Source organism: Diachasma alloeum, unplaced genomic scaffold, assembly GCF_001412515.2.
Source record: "Diachasma alloeum isolate Michigan unplaced genomic scaffold, Dall2.0 Dall_scaffold_00418, whole genome shotgun sequence".
Lineage (NCBI taxonomy): Eukaryota > Metazoa > Arthropoda > Insecta > Hymenoptera > Braconidae > Diachasma > Diachasma alloeum.
Genome location: NW_021680557.1, coordinates 223,819 through 246,003, shown reverse-complemented (window position 1 = coordinate 246,003; position 22,185 = coordinate 223,819). Strand labels below are relative to the sequence as shown.

At 37.7% G+C, this 22,185-nt stretch overlaps 1 protein-coding gene across 6 annotated transcripts in view; it reads left to right on the top strand.

Moving 5' to 3' along the window:
• The first annotated feature begins 624 nt into the window (after positions 1–624).
• LOC107042106 (xin actin-binding repeat-containing protein 2) overlaps positions 625–22,185 on the top strand; it is a 233,570-nt gene continuing 212,009 nt past the window's right edge. For 2 of the 6 annotated variants that reach the window (XM_015262989.1, XM_029126397.1), the window contains exon 1: positions 799–1,152. The gene's annotated coding sequence lies outside the window, so the exon portion shown is untranslated. Of the gene's footprint in view, positions 777–798; positions 1,153–22,185 lie in introns of those variants that run through there. The other 4 variants (XM_015262988.1, XM_015262990.2, XM_015262986.1 and 1 more) reach the window with 3 other exon arrangements.

Below are 22,185 nucleotides of genomic sequence, written 5' to 3'. Positions count from 1 at the left end.
AAAACGCAAAAATAGTATATTTCGTAACGAGTGCAAAAAAGTGTTTTTTGGCGAGTGGGAGGTTTATATCACGAGCCGAAGGTGAGTGATATAATCCCACGAGCTAAAAAACATTTTTTCGCGAGTTACGAACAATATTTTTCATCATAATGTGGCGGAAATTGGACTTTTAGGCACGCGGAGCGTGCCGAAAAGTTCAGTTTTCGTCACAGCGTGATGAAATAGTACATTACATGCCCGAGCCTTGGAAAACAGATCACCGTCCTCCACGTGCCCGGAAGGCAATCTTGCACGTGGGGGAGGGTGATATTTTTTCCATGGCGAGGTGTGTATATTAATTTTCGTGTCGAGGGACCCGAAAAACATTTTATTGGTCTAAAAAAATTAAATAGTTCTGCAACGTTTTTTCACACACTCTCCTTTCTTCTCTCACTCATACACTCTCATATCGAAGTATAATCATGATTTCTCTACTGGGTGTTCTTCGGTGCGCGCACTGATTATCCACGCAAACGCCGTCGACGCCCCACCGCTTTCATTTCCTTTCGCATGTGTGCTCCTTGCAGTTGCGTCGTTTTCGCCTTTACACCCGATACGTGACCCCATCGCAAGAACCGGCGAGTTGTGCCGGTGTGCCGTAGTCACTCCCGAGACACACGTTACGACGGATATCGTTGGTTGTCTCTACTACGTCTACTTGAAATCAAAACGGAGCAAGCGAGTGTTTTTTTGCCAGAGCAAAACAGGACCTGAACAAAGCCGGGTAAACAATTCAGGTAATTTTAATATCGTGGACTGGAAATTTTCATTCAGTTAGAGAGAGATAGAGCGAACGAAAGAAAGAAAGAGAGAGCGGTAGGTAAGGCGAAGTAGTTGTACCGCCCCCGCGTCTGAGTCGAGCAAATCTACTGAGGAGTGCGAGGCTCAGTATCACACGGGGTATTTTGCCGAGCGTGTCGCTTCTTCTCTCTCGTGTTCATCACTGTTCGTTCAATCCGTAAGCTGAAGCGTATTTTTTAAAGGAATCAAAAAACAAGGATTAATTGATTCACCGGATTATTATTTTCCAATCATTATTGAAGGTGTTTTTTGAGTGAATTGGAGTAGACAATTTGGAGAACAGTTGAAAACGATTCATTTTTGGTGAAGACGGTGAGTGAAATTTTTCTGTTCATTTTATGGTATTCGGGGCGGTTTGGAGTTGGTATACAGTTTTGGCCAACCCACGCTTTGCCACCCAGACGTCGGGAATCGATCTTGGTGAACTGAGAGACGGTGGGAGAGATTCGCACACGAGGCGATGGTGTCCTTTGAGAGATGATGATGTCGAGTCGGATGAGGTGATGAGGGGTTTTCAAGGGGAACTATTCGAGGGGTAACTTCAATCTGCTTTCAAGAATTCCGCGTGATGTTTTAGTCTGGGAAAATTGAATAATTGGAGTATTAAAGTTGAATAAGTTCAAAAGCAAAATTCTGTAGGAAAATTAGTTTGTTGTTCTTTTTTTTTTTCGATGAAAACGACGAAGACAGTCAAGAAGATCAATTATTGTAAGGACGATATTGACGATTTTGCAGAGAGATTCAATTATTAGTTTTGGAGTGCCGATGATCTCGTGCATAGTATTGTGAACAGAAAGTTCAGAAAAACTAGTTGACAAACCTTTGGTGGGGAAATTGGAAATCTTGAGAAAGATCTCTTGAAATTTTTTGTATGAAGCCACTCTGTACTGATTTATCAAAAAAATGTGTAGGTAAATTTTTTATTTTTATATTTAAAAGATTCGTATTGACTGCCCTGGAACATAAAATTCCCCAAGAAGAAAATAAGGTTTATATTTATTATCGACAATGGCTTTTGTATAAGGTATCCAGTAACTTATGGCCTGAAATTTATCAATCAAGTATCAGAATATAATAAAACGAAAAAATAATGATGAACAAATTTTTTTAAAGAAACTCTTTTATTTGAAAAATATCATTTCTGCACGAAAAACTATAAAATTATCGATTTTCTTCAAGACGAGTTCCTGAGATCCGATGGAGTGTAAGCGGATTTGTTCTTCACTAAATCTAGATGACGCCGGTGGATGATTCTGAAATTTTATGATTCAACTGTAACGTATGAAACATCAGATTTCAAATCAATTGAACTAAGATTTGTTTGTCATCTCGTCATAAAATAAAAGCGTTAGGCTCGATGTCCTAGTTCCATTCATGCTGCATTTTCTGGATTTTCTAGTATGAAAGAAGAGGTAGATGCTAAGTAATTGGACAGAATTTTTAGGGTCTCAAAAAGTTTCGATGCGATAAGATAATTAGAGTTTATTTAATTCTAGACTTGGATTTTGTTGTATTTTAGTAATGAATGAAAAGCCATTGCGATTCATTGTTTCGAACGATTTTTGCTCTGTACTTTGACAAGAATGAGAAGAATTTTATGAAAATTTAGAAAAAAATTGACACAGTAAAGAGGATTGCAGTCCATATACAATTGTTGTATTATAGTATTATAGAGATACACCCTATGGCAGCAGAAACAATAAGAGGAATATAGAATCGTTCTAGGTAATGCAGATAGAACGATTATAAATGTGAAGTGCTACGTGGAACGAAGAATAATTGAGTTGTATTTACCCAAATTATTGGATTTCAGTTTCGTATTTTCAAAATCAAAAGAAAGCATTCAAAATAATTTTTTTTAATATTTTGAATTTAGAACTTTAACCATTCAAAATAGGTAACTTTTTTTTTTTTTTTTATATTCCGGCCCTTTCTGCCCTCTGATTGGCTAATCGGCCCTACCCAACTCTATGCATGCGGCTGTGGATTCTACACTGCACCGCATTCGCACTCCTATAGAACATAGGGAGTAGCATTGGAAACCACAGAAAACCCATGCCGGTACAGGCGGTCACTCTATTAGCGACCTCCCGCTCGCCGGAGCCTCCGGTTGAAAAACTCGGTTCCACGGGGAATCGAACTCACAACCTTTCGCACACTAGGCTCGCACCTAGCCGCTTCGGCCACCGACGTCGGTAAAAAAAATAGGTAACTGGATAATATATGAGATAATATTGTCACAAAGAATATGCATTAAAATTTGAATTAAACCGCGGGAATACTGCGTTCGATTTTAAAACTTTCTGGATTCGTACGTTCCAGAAATTTGCCCTACACAAAACAGTATTTGCAGTTTGTGTAGCTGTTTTTATTTTTGTATTGATCAGAGGGGAATTTGTGAAAGGAAAATGTTAGGTGTGAGGAGACTGAGAGATATGGAGACTTGAAATAAACACTCACGTTACTCAAACTCAACTACTATATTTATTCAATACGATTAAAAAGATTCTAAGTTCACGAGAGTAGTCTACTTCCGATGAGGTATTTCTATCTTGAGATTTCGTTCGATACTGATTCACAAAAATGGTCTTTGGTGATAAGTTTGAAAAGTACTAGTTGAAAGGGATGAAAAGTGGTGGAGAGAAAGTAGAGGTTCAAATTTGCCAATGAGTGGAGAAAAATAGGATGGGAGGGACTATAGCCTGATTGGTGAAATGTGGTGGAAAATTCGGGAGGTCATTGATGACAAAGGTGATGATCGCACTGGACCACGTGGGCTACTCGGATGAGGAGCTATAAACATTTTAAAAGTATAAAATTGAGTTTTTATTGAGGGGATTAGGACATTCTTAGCATGATAGAGAAATTGGGAAATTTCCTTACAAATGTCAAAGAGAATTGAGGACTATTCCAATATAACGATTTAAGTGTTGAGTGAGTACAATTAAAAAGATTCTAGCAAAGATATTTGAGGAATATTCTTGAATGAATTTTATGATTTTACGATTGTCTAAAACGATGGGACTGAATTTATTACTAATTATACGAAATTTTACTAGGAACAATGTTTGAGTTGAGACGGAGAAATTCTAATGAGTGCATTGAAATGATTTAAATACAAATAATGGTAATTACGCGTGTTTTGACACGTAACAAAATTTTTTTTTCTTCAACTTCAACATTATTGGTGGATACAGAGAGGAGAAAAAATAAACTCTGTTTGGAATATTGTTTACCCGCGAATTTTGAACGTTTTAGATTTTGAGTTGACATTCTATGCAGTTTTAGAGAAACTCTCACGATTTCTTCCATATCAGATTGATACTTATTTAAATACACAGCACCGTATCGGCCCAGAATAAATTTTGACTGTGACTGTACAAAACTGGCCAAACGCTACTGTTCATCCATACGTGAAGGAACTACCTCCTCCACCCGAATGGAAATTCCGGTCAGGTCTTGATCAAGTTTAGATCAGGTTAGACCTGACCACTGATCAGGTATTGATCAAGTTGACGGATCCGGTCTTGATCAGACATGTTACGCCTCTGACCAATCCGGATTTGATTCCGACGAATGGATCCGAACTTGATCAAGGCAACTGTATGAAAACCGGATGACCTGTCTGTCAGTATCAATAACAATTATCAATGATAATTAATCCACAACAAAAGATAATTCAATTCTTTGACCGTAGGCCCCCTCTCTTAATGAATCTCTACTGTTATTACCTCTGAAAAAGCTTATTATTTTTTTACCGATGCTGGGGATCGAACCGGGGCCCCTATGATTACCAATCCTATGCCCTAACCACTACACGCTATTACTATTGCGTAAACTGTACATTGCCTATATGATTTGTATCGGCGTATTCGTTGAATTTACGATTATTCCCGATCTCCCGGATGTGCGTGTGTATTCTCAGAGATGAAATATGTTCAATTAAATTTTTATTTATTTCATAAATAAATAATAATAATGATAATAACAATAACACAAATAAATAAAATAAATAAAATAGACATTTGGCGATTTTTTTTTCTCAAGATCATTTACGTGTAAGTTTAATACTCCTCTAATACGTATTGACGGTATCATCATCCCTCCCTGCTGTACAGTTGAGAAGGCCTGGCTGTTAATTAAATTGATCAATTTAATTAAATTCATTAAATTAAATTAATATAATTCAATTTATTTTAATTATAGTATAATGATCCTTTTTAAAGATAGAAAATAATTATTGATAATGGTTGATGAAACTTAATTTGAATAGTATAATAATTGTTAATCCAATTATCCGAAAAACTTATTAAAATTAATGTCAGATGGACCAGATCAAAATCTGATCATTTTCTCTTCAATTGACCCCGTTCAAATGCTGATCAGACATCAAATCCGAATTTGCTCAAATTGGGGTCAGGCAGCCGACCTCAGGGTGAAATCCTGCTTACCTGATCAGAACTCGATCTGAATCATCCTGCAGTTTTTCGGATCCGATCTACTGGATCAAAACTTGGTCAGGTTCTCATCAGGCATCATCTGATCATGTCTACCTGATCAGAACTTGATCTGAACCCGCCTGTAGTTTTTCAGATCCGATCTGCTGGATCAGGACTTGGTCAGGTTCTCATCAGGAATCACCGGATCAGTCGAACCTTACAAAAACCTGATCAAGTTCTGATCGTGCTTCAGGTGGGCCGATTTATATAATCTTAGTTACATTATATAAATCGGCCGCAAGCTTCTCATTTTGAGTCCAGGCATTTGCAAATTGAATTTCATACATGAATGATAAATTCCACAGATTCAATTAGGTTTCGTGCATAAATGAATTCTCGAAAGTTATAGCGTTGAAATTCAGTAGAACTACCACCCAAAAAAAATCATCCTGAAACAAACCGGAAAATTGGTTTGAATTAAGTCGAACTGAACCATGCCGGGGATCGACTTATTTCATATCGAATCATCGGCGTGAATCAAGTCTGATTCGGAGTAATAGCAACCGGCACATCGGTCTGATTCAAGTAAATTTTCGGACTTGATTCAGGTCGATTTCGATTTGATTACAGTTGATTTTTTATCTTGATTCAAGTGGAATTCCGGTTTAATTCAAGTCGATTTTTTGCTTCATTCAAGTCGATTTTTCGTCTAAACTTAAGTCAATTCTTGGACTTGATTCAAGTTGAATCTCGATGGTTATGCACTGGTGGGTTACGTATGAGAAGGGTTCATATATCTTTCATCAATGAGGTGAGGTTTATATGCGAGTAGGGCTTATCAACGGGGACTTTCATGAACGGATGTGGGTTCTCAAGCGGGAGTCTTATGTATGAGGTGAACGTATCCCGCACGGAAAAATATATATGCCAAGAATATATGTTGAATTTAAATGGAATATATAGATATTATATGTAACATATATGTACACATAAGTGTCATATATTCCGCATATATTCTATAATGATCTTCAATACGGGATTTTTGGCCGGCTTTTTATATAAATCGATATCAGGGTTATATAAGTGAAAGTCTATTCAACAAAGAGTTTGATTATATGTAAATTATATTTCACATATAATAAATCATAAATTTGGTGTATGTCATTTATATGTGATTCATTATATGTTTCTTATAAGTCATCATCGATTTGTTGTAGATTGAAAGCTATATTTAGAATATATTGCATATGTATGTGAGATATATCCTGCATATATCTTACATATGGCATTTCTGGTCGCACATGTATCTGTGCACGTAATCAATATAAAAGTTTCATACATGTGCTTTCTGTGTAGGTAAGAAAAGAAACATGAACCGGAAAAAAAAACAAATCGTTCAATTTTGCTGTTTATTGAATACAACTTTAATATCCAGCCAAGTGATGAAAACTATTATTCTGAAGGAATAATTAACATAATACCAGATAATATTATTCAATCCAAAAAAACATGATCGAAAAGAAAGCAACATGATTAAAGTTGATCGACAGATTAAAGAATAACCTGTGATCCCTCCTCAATAGATAATCCATCAAATAAACAAAAAAAGTAATTAGAGAACTTAAATACTTTATGATATAAGTTAGTGAATAAACAAAGGAAAATTCTCACAGAATTATTAATCAAGTAAACTCAAAGTAAACACAATGTCCATTCTTGTTATCGTTCATTAAATGAACCAAGTAAATAAGCGATCCTTCTGAAGAAATAATAAGAATCGTCTGATACGTAGTAAATGCTTCAATTAACATTTATTGTGGGAAGAACGGACCCAAAAAATAAAGAATAGAAGAAAAAAACTGAACGAAAACCAAGAAATGTGACATCACAATAGTCTGATCTCTCCTCCATGGATCATTAATCGAATAAACTCCAAAAAAAACAATAAAACAAAAAAATACTTCGATCACTAGAGATACTTCGATCTTAGTATAGTGAAGTTTCGATATGGGTTTTGTCCCTTCACTGCTCTGCTACGACACCAGCAGCAGGACCAGCAGCAGCAGCCTCTGCTTGAAGTCTGGCTTCTTTCCTTAGCCTCGTTAATTTGACGTTCATGGCTGTGTACATATCTGTTCTTTTGAATGATTGTGGGTATTCCTTCCTCACAGATACTAAAAATATATATATATTAATTGTCACAATTGAACTCTGCATATTTTGAACAGAAGATTACTAGAGAAATTGAACGATGGAGCATTCACTGGATACATTATTAGAAGCTACTATGATGAACAATCATTCACCTGTGATTGCTTCCAGGATACAAGGATCTAAAGCACGATGTCTGGGGACATTTTCTCCAGGTTTCGTAATTTTGCTCTTACCCCCCTTTACATTACTGTTGAGCAGAACTTCATGAGGAAAGAGAGACGTCAAAAGGGTCGTTGCCATTGCAGTAAAAGTCCTCTGCTCTTTTGCCGCATCCCATTGTGCTTTCGACAATGTCACGCCACTTCCCCTTTCTCGAAGTTGCACCTACGATTAATTCAATCGATGATTTATACGACTGTAATGGAGAAACTAATTGTGCAAAATGGGATGTTCGTTCTGTCTAGTGCAATGATTACATGAGGATCGATAATTTGGATATTTGTCATTGGAGAATTCCTATTAATGATTATACTTTTTGTATTTTCTTTTATTACCAATTCTGGATCCTCAGCTGGAGGTAGCTGTCCCTGTTGATTCCTTATATTTTGTTCGAGCAAATCCCTCAGGCGGTTTAAATCCTGCGCCATGATGCCATCAAGTCTGGGAACTGGTGGATGGATGACAATCAATGTATCATTGAACTAATATGAGTTATTAAGAAAATTTTTGGAATTAATGGAGATACCATCACAATTTGGAGGTTCCACTGGTCTTTTTCTCCTCGCGTGATCCTATCCATTGTCCCTCACTTGATTCATCCCCACAGGGCTCCTGTCTGATGATTTTAACAGAATTCTTCCATGAGATTCACAAAAATTATTAATAAAATCAGATTCATGAATGAAAATACCATTACGATGCTGGACCGTTCCTCTGTTTCCTTCAGCATCGTTTGGGGGACCATTTGTGTCTTCCTGGTTCTTCTCATTCCCGCCAATTGCTGAGTCAAAATTGAGTCTCTCATGAAATTGAAGAAAATTATTTATATAATAAAAATGATGAAGTAAATACCTTCATCCCTTTGTTGGCGTACGTTCTTCGTTGGTCTGGTGACATTCTGTTGATTCCCATTGTTTAGAATGCTGAGGGGTGTCCGTTGATGCTTTTCAATCGACACCTCAGAAGTGTCATTAGATTCGTCCGAACTTGATGACGTCTCGTGAATCATCTCAAGAGTTTCCTTCGCTTTCTGATGATAACGAGTGAAAATCATAGTATAGAAAAGTAAATAATACCAACGCTACAACGAAAGATGGAACTTTCAGATCGAGATTCGTATTCGGAATTCGAGTAAACCAATTCTCTTCACCATCTTGCAAAGTAAAGAGAGTGTTTGTTCATTTTGAACATCTACTTGTAGCTCGACAAATTTTTAGAAAAACCCCTCAGGGTCAGTACTAGAAGTCTCAGTAAGGGCAACTGTGATTTAAAAAAAGAGACATAGATAGGCAAACCCACAAGAGTGAGAGAAAACTTAATTGCCAGTTACCTTATCCGAGACTTCTAATACTAAAACTCATGCCATCAATGCTTTCATTCTTTTAGTCTAACGATTCCACATTCCGGGTATATAATTTGAAGTGAATTGAATGTAAACAAATTATTGAGATGAAAATGTATAGCGAATCATTGGGTATCATGTATGGAGTAACAAGTTAAATTGATAGATCTTCCAGTTGGATGATTTATTTGGCTACTAAGGTTTTTTACTTTTACGAAGATATACTGAATTCGAAGCAAAGGGCACTTATTCTAGTTAATTGATTCAGTTAAATGTTGAAGAATCTTGATAATCAATCATTCAAGAGTAAAAATTCAAGAAATTTATCCCCTAGGACACATCATTTTCGAGATGATGCGTCAAATAACAACATTAATTCCATATAATTCTTTCGCAAACATGGAAAAATTGGATTGATCACGGGACATATTTTTAGTTACTATTGTTTACCTTGGATTGACCAGTGGCCATGGATGTTTGAGGGCTTCTCTTGTTTCCTGATCCGGATGCTTGGGGAGGAGGTTGACTCTGTGATTTCGAGGAACTTGTTGTTCTTGAAGGAATCAGTCGAGGAGATTTTGGAAAGATATAATTTTCACTCTTCTTCTCCAGGAATCGAATGGTTGCTAGAAAAATAACGATAAAGTTGAAATCCCGTGCTCCGGGCCCAGTTGGTAATTCTCCAGTTCCTGTATTAGCATTACGTTAATACAGAAAAGCGTTTTATGCATTGTCCGTTTATCTCGATAATGGGCAATGTTAGGAGAAAATGTCAGTAGACCTTTTTTGTAGGGGAGGAAATTCCCAACGGAAAAAGTCTTTTGACATTTTCTCCCAACATCGCTCGTTATCGAGATAATCTGAAATTTAACAAGATGAAAAAAATTGAGGTTAGGACGTGACATTTCTACGAATGTTATAATTTACGTGCGACATCTAGGATCACGCCATCATACAGGGGCCACCCTCCCACTGGTTCCTTTCCAGACTCCCTCCATTCAACGATATACGAGAGATCATCAGTAATTTCCTCAGACAAATACTTGTCATAATGAAAATCTCGGATACAATTCGTCGGAACACCAACAGTGATCTTGCCATCGTCCTCATCGCCAACCCATTTTATAGTGGCAAAGAGCTTTGCCATTCTAAATGAGAACACACGCGTAGTTAAATTAAACAAACAACTTATTGAGGAATATCAGTAAAGGGAATATTCTATGAGATTTTGGGTAATAATTTCACTTCCATTGCAGTCACGATAGAATGAAGGCCTCATGGAGAATACGCATTCCATGACTTGTCGGTGGCCTACACTATCGCTTTAACTGGAAGTTATTGAATAAACGGAATGATTAATACTTATTTGAAACGTCCTGGTGATCAAACTCAATATAATTCAATCCACGCAAATTACTTAGCATATGAAAACTGAATTAAATATCACTGGAATCAACAGGTTCTAACACGTTTCAGTGGCACGAGAGTGACTAACACCGGCCGGCCGTGTGCACTCGCCACTCAACAACAAACATGGCGTACGCGCATGGTGCTGCCACATCCGCCACCTGTGTTTGAACGCACCGGCATCTCGCTGTGTTAAGAATGAACCAAAGTAAATGAGCAGACTTTCAGACCGCTGTTAGAAAGTTCTGTAGAAGTGTTGATTGCAAAAGTTAATTTCGATAATTGTCAATTTTGTGCATTCCTTGACAAGCTATCGCAATATGGATCGTCAGGTGGGGAGTAGGAGAAAATATAAGCTATACTCTTTCTATGGCAATTAGAGTGGTATACCTGAGAGAATCAGGAGGCGTCGGGTGATGAAAAGGAGAATTGAATGGTAGGTTATACTCTGAAATCATACTTCAAAAATACAATGAATCACATTGGATCCACCGAATCAATAAATTTCAACTTATTATCACAGCGAAGAATCTGTTGTGGAGAACGCGGAGAAAGACAATAACTCTTTGATCATGCATGTGAGTATTCTTAGAACTATTATTCTATGGAAGAAATTATTTGACATTTCTCGGAATTCTTTCTTGAAGTGAATAACAAAAATAATTGTAGCCGTGTGAAGTGAAGTTACATTTCTGCTGAAATATTTCATGTTTAATAAACCCTGATGAAGGCCCATAAGATAGTATCAAGATCTTGCATTGCAAATAGTTGCCTTAGGTATATTGATGGCTTCTGGAGTAATTTAAAAACTAGGTTGTGGTGCTCCCAACCATGTATTGTCCAATTCTTAGCTAGTAATTTCTAGAATTTCTCTCTCGAATGTCTTTAAAGAAACTGGTACTAAAATCATGAAACCATTGAAATTCAAGCTAACATTGGCACATAATACACAGAAGAGACGGTTCATCACTCTTCATCAATTCTTCATCAACCTTTTCAATACTAATTCTTCACCATGGATACGAATAAAAATTCCCTCGAACTCCGCTGCAGACTTTCGTGATTCTTCCATATCTCCAGTATTGTTAGAACTGACTGCTTTAGAATCATCAAAACTGCGGTTTCTATCAGTTACGTGTTACGGTCAGACGTCACCTCATTGATATTATTCTGTTTGTTGTAGTTGTTTGCAATCAACCTCTTCTGTTTTTCGAAAGGCTTTTAAGGCTTTTCTCTGACTTCATTACCAGTGTAACGAAGCTTGTCCTTTCTCATCATGACACAGTCGAAAACACTGTACTGTTCTTCTCAACAAATTTCACTGCCTTCACCTCTTTTTTCCGTCATCTTCATAATGAGTGGGAACCTTGGAAACCTCAACTGGGACAATAATCAGCTCATGAACGTTTTCCTCATTTACTCCTTCACATTTTCCACCAATTAGTGACGAATCCGACATCTTGTAGACAAGACGCAGACTTAGTACAGAACCCAATATTTGATTTTTTTTCCATGATCCTCCGGTTTCTTAACCGTCATCCAAAATGTTCCACATATAATGACTATTCTTTAAGACAATGCTCTCCTTCATCCAGTGGGAAAAAGGGTTGTTGATACTTTCCACTGGACGCCTCATCATTCTCATCATTTTTTCAATACTGGATTCGAGATAACTCAACTCTGCACCACCGAGCTATTTCACTTAGTGGGCTCAACGTTCCTATCGGCCTGCCCGATTGTCTAGTGCTATCCGTCATCATCGAAGCCATTGACTTGTGTTATTGATCTCATGAATCATACTTCCACTCATCCTTTGTGTACTTAATTTATCTGGTATCATCTTCATGATCATGTGAAAATTTCGATTTCTCCCTCGTGCTGGATGCTCTGTTGAGTTATCAGGTTGAGTTATCAGTTGAGTTATCAGTCATGAACTCAGAGGGAGATATCTGAATAGATTGTCTTCAGTTTTATTAGAGATCTTTTGGGGGAAGTCACGGAATGACAAATCAAGTGATCCTGCGATTGAGAAAGTTCTTCGGCGTTCTAACCAAATATATACCAAACCAATCATTATAGGCTTCATGATGATTGACTCCATGAATTATTGTCTCATGGCCTTTATCGGTGGGCTGCAAGTATTGATAATACTGTTGTTGATCTGTCATTAATATTTTAAATTGAGACTTCACTTCAGCTGCAGACTCTGCGTCTAGCTGGAGGTCATATTGACAGCTCCAATACTTCGACTAATTCATCTAACTGCTGTCATAATCATTACAATTCCATATTCCACAGCCTCCCGCACTTGATATTGATGTCGGAAATATGATGGAGGTTGGCCCGGATAGCGACAGGTCAGACGATGGTGGGTCGTGCAGTGGGCACGGCAATGCCACTGCGAATGTGTTTGCTAGTGAAAGCACTGATGATGATGAGGTTGATCCAGTTACTATCGATGAAGAACTAATCAACACTCGCGTAACCGATACACCCAATATGTTACCTGTACCGTTATCTGGATATTATACTGAAGATCTAATACACTCTTAGCATTAGCATTAAAATTGCGACATAATCTTTCCTACTCGGCGACAGAAGATGCTCTACAATTGGCAAAAGTGCTGACCGATGTGAGAATCACTCACAAGTCTAAATATGATTGGAAAAATATATCAAATAGTCTCTGTGACTTCTTATCGATCCATCATTTTTGTCATCAATGTCACAGGTATGTAGGGAAAGAAGTTGGAGATAGTATTCTCTTATGCCCCGGGTGCGATGAGGTCCTTGACATAACGAACAACTGGCGAAGTGGTAACGTGGTTCTGTATCTGAATATCAAGGATCAGATACAATACTTTCTAGAAATGAATCACAATAAGTTGATAACTCCACAGAACCGAGAGAAACACAAGAGATATGCATTAGAAGATATTTTCGACGGTTATATGTATAAAAAACTTGTATCTGATGATATGATTACTTTGAATTTCAACGTTGATGGAACACCAGTATACAAAAGTTCTTCAAAATCATTATACCCGGTTTTGTGTACTATCAACGAATTACCACCTCGAGAAAGAGGTAAAAATATGATATTGAGTAGTTTATGGTTCGGACCTGGTAAGCCGGTGCATATGAATGAATTTCTGAAACCGTTTGTGACAGAACTACAGAATCTCAAGACTTATGGATTGGAATATGTGCATCAAGGGAAAGTAGTTCACAAAAAGTGTCAAGTTCTCATAGGCATTTGCGATTCCGTGGCACGGCCTGTTGTGAGGAACTCCTCCCAATTTAATCATGAATACGGTTGTGGGATGTGTCTACATCGTGGACTGCAGGTAATGGTACAGTAAAAGTGTATCCAATCGATGAGACTGGAAATCCATTTGGGGAAGGACTTCGGAATCATGATGACACTCTAGCTCATTCAGTGAATAACGAGAAAGGGATCAGAGGACGTTCAATAATGTATGATGTGCCAGGTTTCGATGTGATTGACGGTCTGGTTGCTGATTGGATGCATCTCGCAACCCTCGGTGTAGCAAAGCAATTTTGCAAGTTGTGGCTGGACTCTAACTATCATTCTGAGCCATTCTATTTGGGGCGACATCAAGATGTGATCAATTCCATACTCCAATCTTTCACTCCAACACTAGAAATTTCACGGACAACGAGGAAAATAAATGATCGTAAATTCTGGAAAGCACATGAGTGGAGTGATTGGTTACTGTTTTACAGTTTACCAATCCTGGGAGAAATTGCTCCCCGGAAATTCGTCGAACTCTGGGTATTACTCGTCGATGGTATCTCTATTTTATTGAAGACCTCAATTATGCGTTCTGAAGTAGAACATGCACGACAGTGTCTCTATGATTCCGTGAAGGGGGTAAAAGAATTGTATGGCATAGAACACGTGTCGTTCAACGTACATCTCCTGACCCATCTACCGAACAGTGTAATGAAATGGGGACCGTTCTGGACTCATAGTGCTTTCCCGTATGATTCGTATAATTTTAATTTGAAAAATTGTGTCCATAGTTCCAATGGAGTACTTCTGCAAATTTGTGATGCTTTTAAATTTCAAATTGCTGTGACCAAGTGAGGAATATCTGTGAGGAACATTTGAGTCAGCCCCAAAGAGATTTTTTGTCAAAATTATTGTATAGTAGAATTCTTCCGAAAGTTTCTCTACAGGTCCACCATGTTGGTATCTTGGGTGCCATGCAGCAAACTGGGAGCCTTAGCCGGCCCTACTATTTAGCTCTCAGGCGGCTGCATATCGATGCAGGATTAGCTGGGACTATTGAACTTGCTTTGAGAATAGTAATAAATGGCGAAATAATACACTCGAAACGGTATAAGAGACCTCAGAAACGAAGAAGTTACATTGTACTCACAGCAGAGCAACAAGTATTTGAAATAGAAGAGTTTGTCATTCTTTCCTATGTCAATGCAAGAGAATACTATGCAATAGGTCGTTATTACCAGAGAGCAACTTCACCATTTTCTCGAAATCGTCGATTAATGCATCTCAAATTTGTAAAAAATCAAGATCAGGATTTAGCTGCTCTAAATGTCAATCAAATTAAGGAGAAAGTGACCCTGTTACACTTGCAAAATCAGGGAATTTCTATTGCTTGCTCTTACCCCAATAAGTATGAATCTTGGAGGTAATTTATGAAGTGTGATTAATGAATGAATTGGATAATGATCAATAATCAAGTTCATTTCTCTTCCTGCCTCCGTAATCAAATTCGGTTGATGAAATGTAAATAATTTTTGAACAAAAAGAATGTCCATAATAAAGGCATTAATATTTTTTAAATGAGAGGTTATAATATTTTTTGATTCCCCATTCATTTATTGACGAAGTAGTTTTAAGGAGAAACGTGGCAGATTTCCCTGATAGGTAATTTTTTTTTTCATAAAAGATGAATCAGCCACATGTCAATTATGTGCATATACCATATGTATATATCCGAGGCCGAAAATTTAATCTACGAAATATGCTAGATATATGCGTCACATATCCCGCATATATTTTAGATACTATATTTTCGGTCGGAGATGTATTCGATATATATTTTCATATGTTCAACATATAATCATCCGCATATATTATTTACGTAAGGGGCGCACATACATACGTATGTTCATATATTTCACATATATATGCATTATACGAGATATATGATACACATATATGTGCATTATATGATACATATTTTCTGTGTATACGATAATATTCATTGTTATATATGTGACATATTTGTGACGTATATGTCAATATATAAGTCACATAGAATGTAAATTATATGCTCCTAGCATAACAGATTGTATAATTTATATACGAAACACATACATTTCATGTATCTTGAATATAAAATGAAAAATATATATTCATTTTATTTTTGGTATATGGTTATATAGATCGGAAAAGTATTCAATATCTATGTAACATATCCAAACGGATATATCCGAATTCTATTTGGACATATAAAAAAACTTATATTCTACGTATATTCCAATTATTGGATTTTTGGCCGGAATATATGCCATATGATCTGCATATATGTGAGATATAATTCAGCATATATATTTTTTCCTTGCGGGATTATATTAGCAGGGCTCTTATATATGAGGAGGGAGGGGGGGGGAGGGGGTTATAAAAGTACGATTTTACTGATGGGGAGGAGGTTTTATATGGGGGGGGATTATATGAGTGCCGAAAATGTACAACACTAATTAACACCAAGGGTCACGAAGACCAAGCGTTATGATTAGATATGACGAAATTAAATAAACGTCAAAATGAAAGGTCAGAAATGATGGTCAACAATCACGGTTAGAAACAGGAGTCTAAGCGAAATGGCTGTGAGGGTCAGAAATAAGAGCAGCCCGAGTAGAAATTTCGTTGGTTTATCATCAGTTACCGATCAGGTCCAACCGGCATGGTCACCGGTTCCACATAAGTTTCGACCTACAAGAAACTCATGAAAAAGTGACGCAGTTACCTCACAAGTTACAAGTGAGGTTACATGTAACCCATCAAAACTCACTAATAACTCATTAATTGCCATGCAAAAACATATGCGCAATGATAAGAGTCGATTTATACCCATCGTGGTCATCCATCCAATTCCGAATCTTAGTCGATGTTACTTAACTTTGGTGATCTTCTGTTGTGCAGAAGTTTAAGTCCACGATCCTCTAATTCTTGGGAATATTACATTTCGATATTCCAAATGAAGCAAAGATTTGTATTCTCTGACGACTGACTTACGATTATTATGCCTACACCTTAATTCTAACCCTTATTTCCAACAGTCATTTCTGATCTTTATTTTTTACCTTTATTTCTGACCATTATTACTGGCCCTAATTAGTGAACCTTATTCCTGACTCTTCAGTCCCTTCATTCTCACCCTCGTGACTCTTATCGCTGATCCTGATTTCTGACATTTATTCCTAACCCTTATTTTTGACCCTCATCTCTAACGCTTGTGACCCTTAGTTTTCACCCTTTTTGTGTCATATGCCTGACCCTTGTGACCCGTATTTCTGAAATTTATTCCTGAACCTTATTTTTACCTTCATTTTTCATCTTCGTGATCCTCTTTCTGACCTCCATTTCTGACCATCGTGACCCTTATTTCTGACGTGTATTTCTGAGCCTCATTCGGGACCTTCGTAACCCTTATTTCTGAAGTGTATTTTTGACTCATTTCTGAACCTCATGACTAACCGACAATGATCGTCCGTACTAGTATTGTTGCGTTTGGAACCTACGGGTTGCACGTCAGGAACATCCTATGAGTCATTAACCCGCAACAAACTCATAGGTTCACAATGCACATCGGAGGCCCCCGACGAAATTTCTACTCGGGAGGAATGTAGGGGAAAAAATTGAGGTCAGAAAGAAGGGTAAAATGTAAAGGTCACGAAAGTGACCTTTAATCCGTATTGCTGAGACTCATTATCGTCCTCACTTTTAACCCTTATTTCTGGCTCTCCGTTCTGACCCTTAGTTTTAACCCTTGTGAGGTTTTTGTGTAAGCTCTTGTTTCTGACCCTGGTTGTTAACCACTATTTCTGACCCTCACGTCTAACTCTCAAGACACTTAATTTTTATTTGTATTTCTGACCCTTGATATTGACCCTTATTTAAATTAGCCGAATCAAATTTGGATTCAGGCAGCCTTGCGTCAGGGTGAGACATGCCTACCTGATCCGCATAATTGCAAGCGGACGGACCTCAGTCTAAGATCAGACCCACCCATTCCAAATTTGATCACAGCAATTGTAGGCGGACTGCTGATTTTGAGATAAGGCTGACCTAATGCGAATCCGATAAGAGCGGTTGCAGGCGGGCGGACCTCAGTTTAAAATCAGGCCAGTCTAATCCGAGCTTGATCAGAGTGATTGCAGGCGGACGGATCTCAAGTTCAGATCATGTTCACGGACTTGATCAAAGTATTTCGGATCAGATCGACTATATCAAGAATTGATCAGTTCCTTAAATCGACTGATTTCACGTTTCTTGTTCAAATAATCCACTTTTCGACTTATATCAGGTCCGGAATTCGGATTGATGAAGTTCGAATCACTCGACTTGAATCAGTACGTTTTTTTTGGGTGGATCCTGTTTCATGAACGAAAAAAAAATAAAAACAGTTTTCATTCCATTTTGTAAAACAGAAATAAAAAGTCAAGGTTTCCTCAATTCCGATTTCGACCAGAGTACAGTATTCCGGGTGATGAGACGCTACCACATTAGTTTTATTTTGTTAACTCACCTGACCACGATTGAATTATAAAACTGATAATTCCACAGTCATATATCAACTTTTTCTCCTTTTTGCTTCCGAATGGAATTATTGAAATCGTTCTATTTTTAAATTCTCTAATTTTGTATGGAAGATGATGATGAAGAATGGTCTGAAACGTAAACACACGAAGTTTGACCACCTTGTGTGTATGTGCAAGTGTCAACTTTTAGGAAATTGAAGAATTAAAGGACTAAAATGATTCCAAAAGAATTGAAATTTTGTCAGATTATAGGTATTCATGAAAACCAACTGTGTATTCAATTTCAGCGCAATTGATCCAGCCATTTTTGATAAATAGCCATTGTTTCTAAATCGGTTTTCGCAAATATCTCAATAACTACTCAACCCATTTGAATATTTTTTTCTTCAAAATATTCGCCTCGATATCTTCTATTTCATTGAATAAAAATATGTATATCCGCTCATACAAAGTTCCTGAGATATTGCCAGTTTTCGGTTTTTCGCTCAAAATCTTTGTTAGCAGTCTCACTTCTGCAAAAATCGATATATTAACTTGAAATTTGGCATGCAGTTTTCTCGTTGCACCAGAATGTTTTGTATTAAAACCATAATAAACACGCATCCAGACGGAGAAAAAGATACCAGAAAAATTACAATGCCTGGGCGGTAAAATTAATTGATTTTACGGACCACAAAAAATCACGTCCCAGCACCGGGAATACAATCTTTCGCGGTAAACCCGAGAAAATTCATGAAGTACAGCAAATATCTCGGTGCTTGCACGTGAAATTTTCAGGGTCCGTCAAAATGAACCCAGTTTGCCATGCTAACACAGTCATTTTTGTAGTATTTCTGTCTCCGTGCATACCCGTTTGACGTTGGGAAAAATACGCAATATCGAACCTGTTAGGAAATAGTAAAGAAAAGTCGGATAAAAACAGGGACAAAAAATGACATTAAACAAAAGTGAACGACCATTATGAAAATAGAACTAAAAATTTGAATAGAGTCATTGTAAACAAATAAGGATTTAAAGTAATTTCGGAAAATAATTTAGGAGTCCCGGAAGGGACGACTTTACCTGGTCATGTTTTCTCCTATCTTAGGTTTTCCTCGAACCTCTAGTAAATGCGATACAGGAGCTTGGAGAGAATTTGGATTGGGAGGGGGGGGGGGGACGAGAAAGGCACAAATTGCAAAAATGGGGAGAAATATCCGGGAGTGAAAAACATTTATTATGCTGAAACCATTCGGAAGCATACTATCAATTTATTGTTGGCCAAAAAAACACAAAAATACGAGGGGCTAATAACTACTGAAATCATGGTGTCACTTCCTGTTGAAATCAATTTGGAGTCACCCATGAAATCACTGAAATCGCTGACATCAGTGAAATTGTAGAAATCTCGTGATTCCGATTCATGGAGTCATTTCTTGAAGTCACAATGAAATCATTTGCAGTCAATGAAATCCATGAAATCATGAGGGAATCCCTCGACCGAAAATACACCACGCTCTACACTCGTTCTAGAATGTTTGGTTCGAGAATTTTCTGGTTCATACACGCGTATTGATGAGAAAAAAAGAGATATAGGTGTTTTGTGTTATTGGTACATTTTAAAGACAAATTCAGACACGTTACTGTCGCGGCCAATGACGTCTCAGGGCTATGTTGATATTAAACAATATCGAAAAACAATTTCACCTCTAACGTTTGACGATGAAGGGTACTTGAAAGTTGACCAAAAAACTTTGAGAGAAGTAAAAAAGTACTTCTAGTATTGTTCATTCGTTTATTAGAAATAATAATAATTTGTGAGCGTTCGTTAAATGTTTTATGATAATGAAATCAATCAATTATTTTGATAAATAATTATTAGATCTCGATGATTCTCTCCATTTCGGGTCATTGAGTTTTCAGTGATTTGAATTACGTAGAAATCATTGATTTAAGTCGAATAGAGTCCATGAAATCATGATGAGTCATGAAATCACTGGAAATCATGCTTGCAATCAATGAAATCGTGAATCCAATGCAGTCATCGAATTAATGACAGTCATGATTATAATAATATGGGTAATTGAAATACAAGTAATTTGGTATTACTCCTCAGCATTCGTAATAGGTTCAACGAGGAAAAAAAATCAAAATTGGCATGCGACTGGCGCCGCGCTGGCTGCCAAACTATTCATGGCAATTATCAATAATAACAAAAACAAAATAATTAACATTTTATAGGATGATTTTTAGTATTGATTGTGCCCTACCTACCAAACCCTAACGCAATCATCGCTGAATAACCGATTTTGTTAACTTAAAATATTACCGCCTAAGTGGGCTCGAACCCACGACCTCATGACTACTAATCCGACGCCCTAACCACTAGTTTATCGCGCAATTCGTAAAACCTCTACTCTAAATCGTCCATATTAATTCCATCTCGGTTTTTTTCGACTTGAATGTTTTATTATTCAGTTGATAGAAATATTAAGTGATTCAACTACAGTTTAATCGGTAAATTAATTCAATAATGAATAATAATAATTATTATTATTAATTACAATAATAATTATAACAATTAGGATTACTGTTGAATGACGATTCTTCTTCTTTTCGTAATAATTAGCGAGTAACATGTGACTTCAACACCTACAATGTCACCATTTTTTTACGATTACACCCTTAATATTTTACCCTCAAGTTTCCACCCTTACCATTCAACCCTCAGAATGTCAGTCTTATGATTTTTTCGCCCCTTTCCATTATTGCGATTTGACCCTTACAATTTTACTCTTCAGATTTTACCCTTATGATTCCACCCCTATGATTCCATTCTCATCATCTCACCCTTACGACTTAACCCTTACAGTTACACCAACGGCTGGAGCCCAATGACCAAGCTCCGGGCCACCGCTGGCTGAGGCTTGGTTATCGAGCTCCGGCATGCCAATGTCCGGTCAAGGCTGGGCCAGATCTGTCAACCAAGGCTCGGTTACCTGCGCTTCTCCCGAGACTCAAGCCCTGGTCCCCAGGGATGGCCGAACCTCGGTCCAAGCCTGGGCGCCCAGGCTTGGCAAGCCCAGGCTTGTGCCAGGCTTGGCCCGTTTCTCCAACACTGGCATTTCGTACGTGGGTTTCCACGTAAGAAATGCCAGCGACCATCCCTGGGGACCAGGCCATCCCTGGGGACCAGGGCTTGAGTCTCGGGGGAAGGGCGGGTAAGCGAGCTGGTTGATGGCCGAGACATGGCCCGATGTTATCATTCCAGGTTTCAACCAAGTTCGGCGCGGTTCCGGTTGATGAGGAACGGGCCCCGAAGTTCGGCAGGGCGGCCACCGGGCTTGGGTAAAGCTCGGCCCGTTCGTTTTTTCCTACGTGGGACTGGAGTTTGATCCGTAGTCGCGGGGGCGCTGTTGGCTGGTGGTACATGTTTTACAGGAATATGAATCGGCAGTTAATTCCATAATAACTCTGATAAATTGATGGGTTAAAAATGAATTGATTTAATCGTAATAAATGACAACGATAATGATTATTTGGTTTAACCCTTAAGTGGTCGCATCGGGAAGGAATCCCCCCAAATCATACGCAACCTATAGGGTCCCACTGTAGTACGAGTGAGATGCTAGAAAAGTGCGACCACTTAAGGGTTAACTATAGCTTACTATATAATCCGATGGGCTGGTCGGATAACTGTCGGCATGCTTCTGATTTTTTTTAAGTTCACAAACAAACAACAATAAATTGATATTTTACCCAAAAATAGCTTACGAGTATCAAGTCGGTTGTGATTGAAGGCCAATCGTCAACTAATGATACACGGAGAAAAAAGTTGAAGAAAAATTACTGAACAAGTCAACTAAATCATGGAGCGAACTCGATTTTCAGCAGTCTTTTACCCTATATAAGGGAAAAGGTACGAAACGAATAGGAAATGAACGTGAGGCTAATTTGCGATGAAACTGTAAAATTTACCCCCTCCAT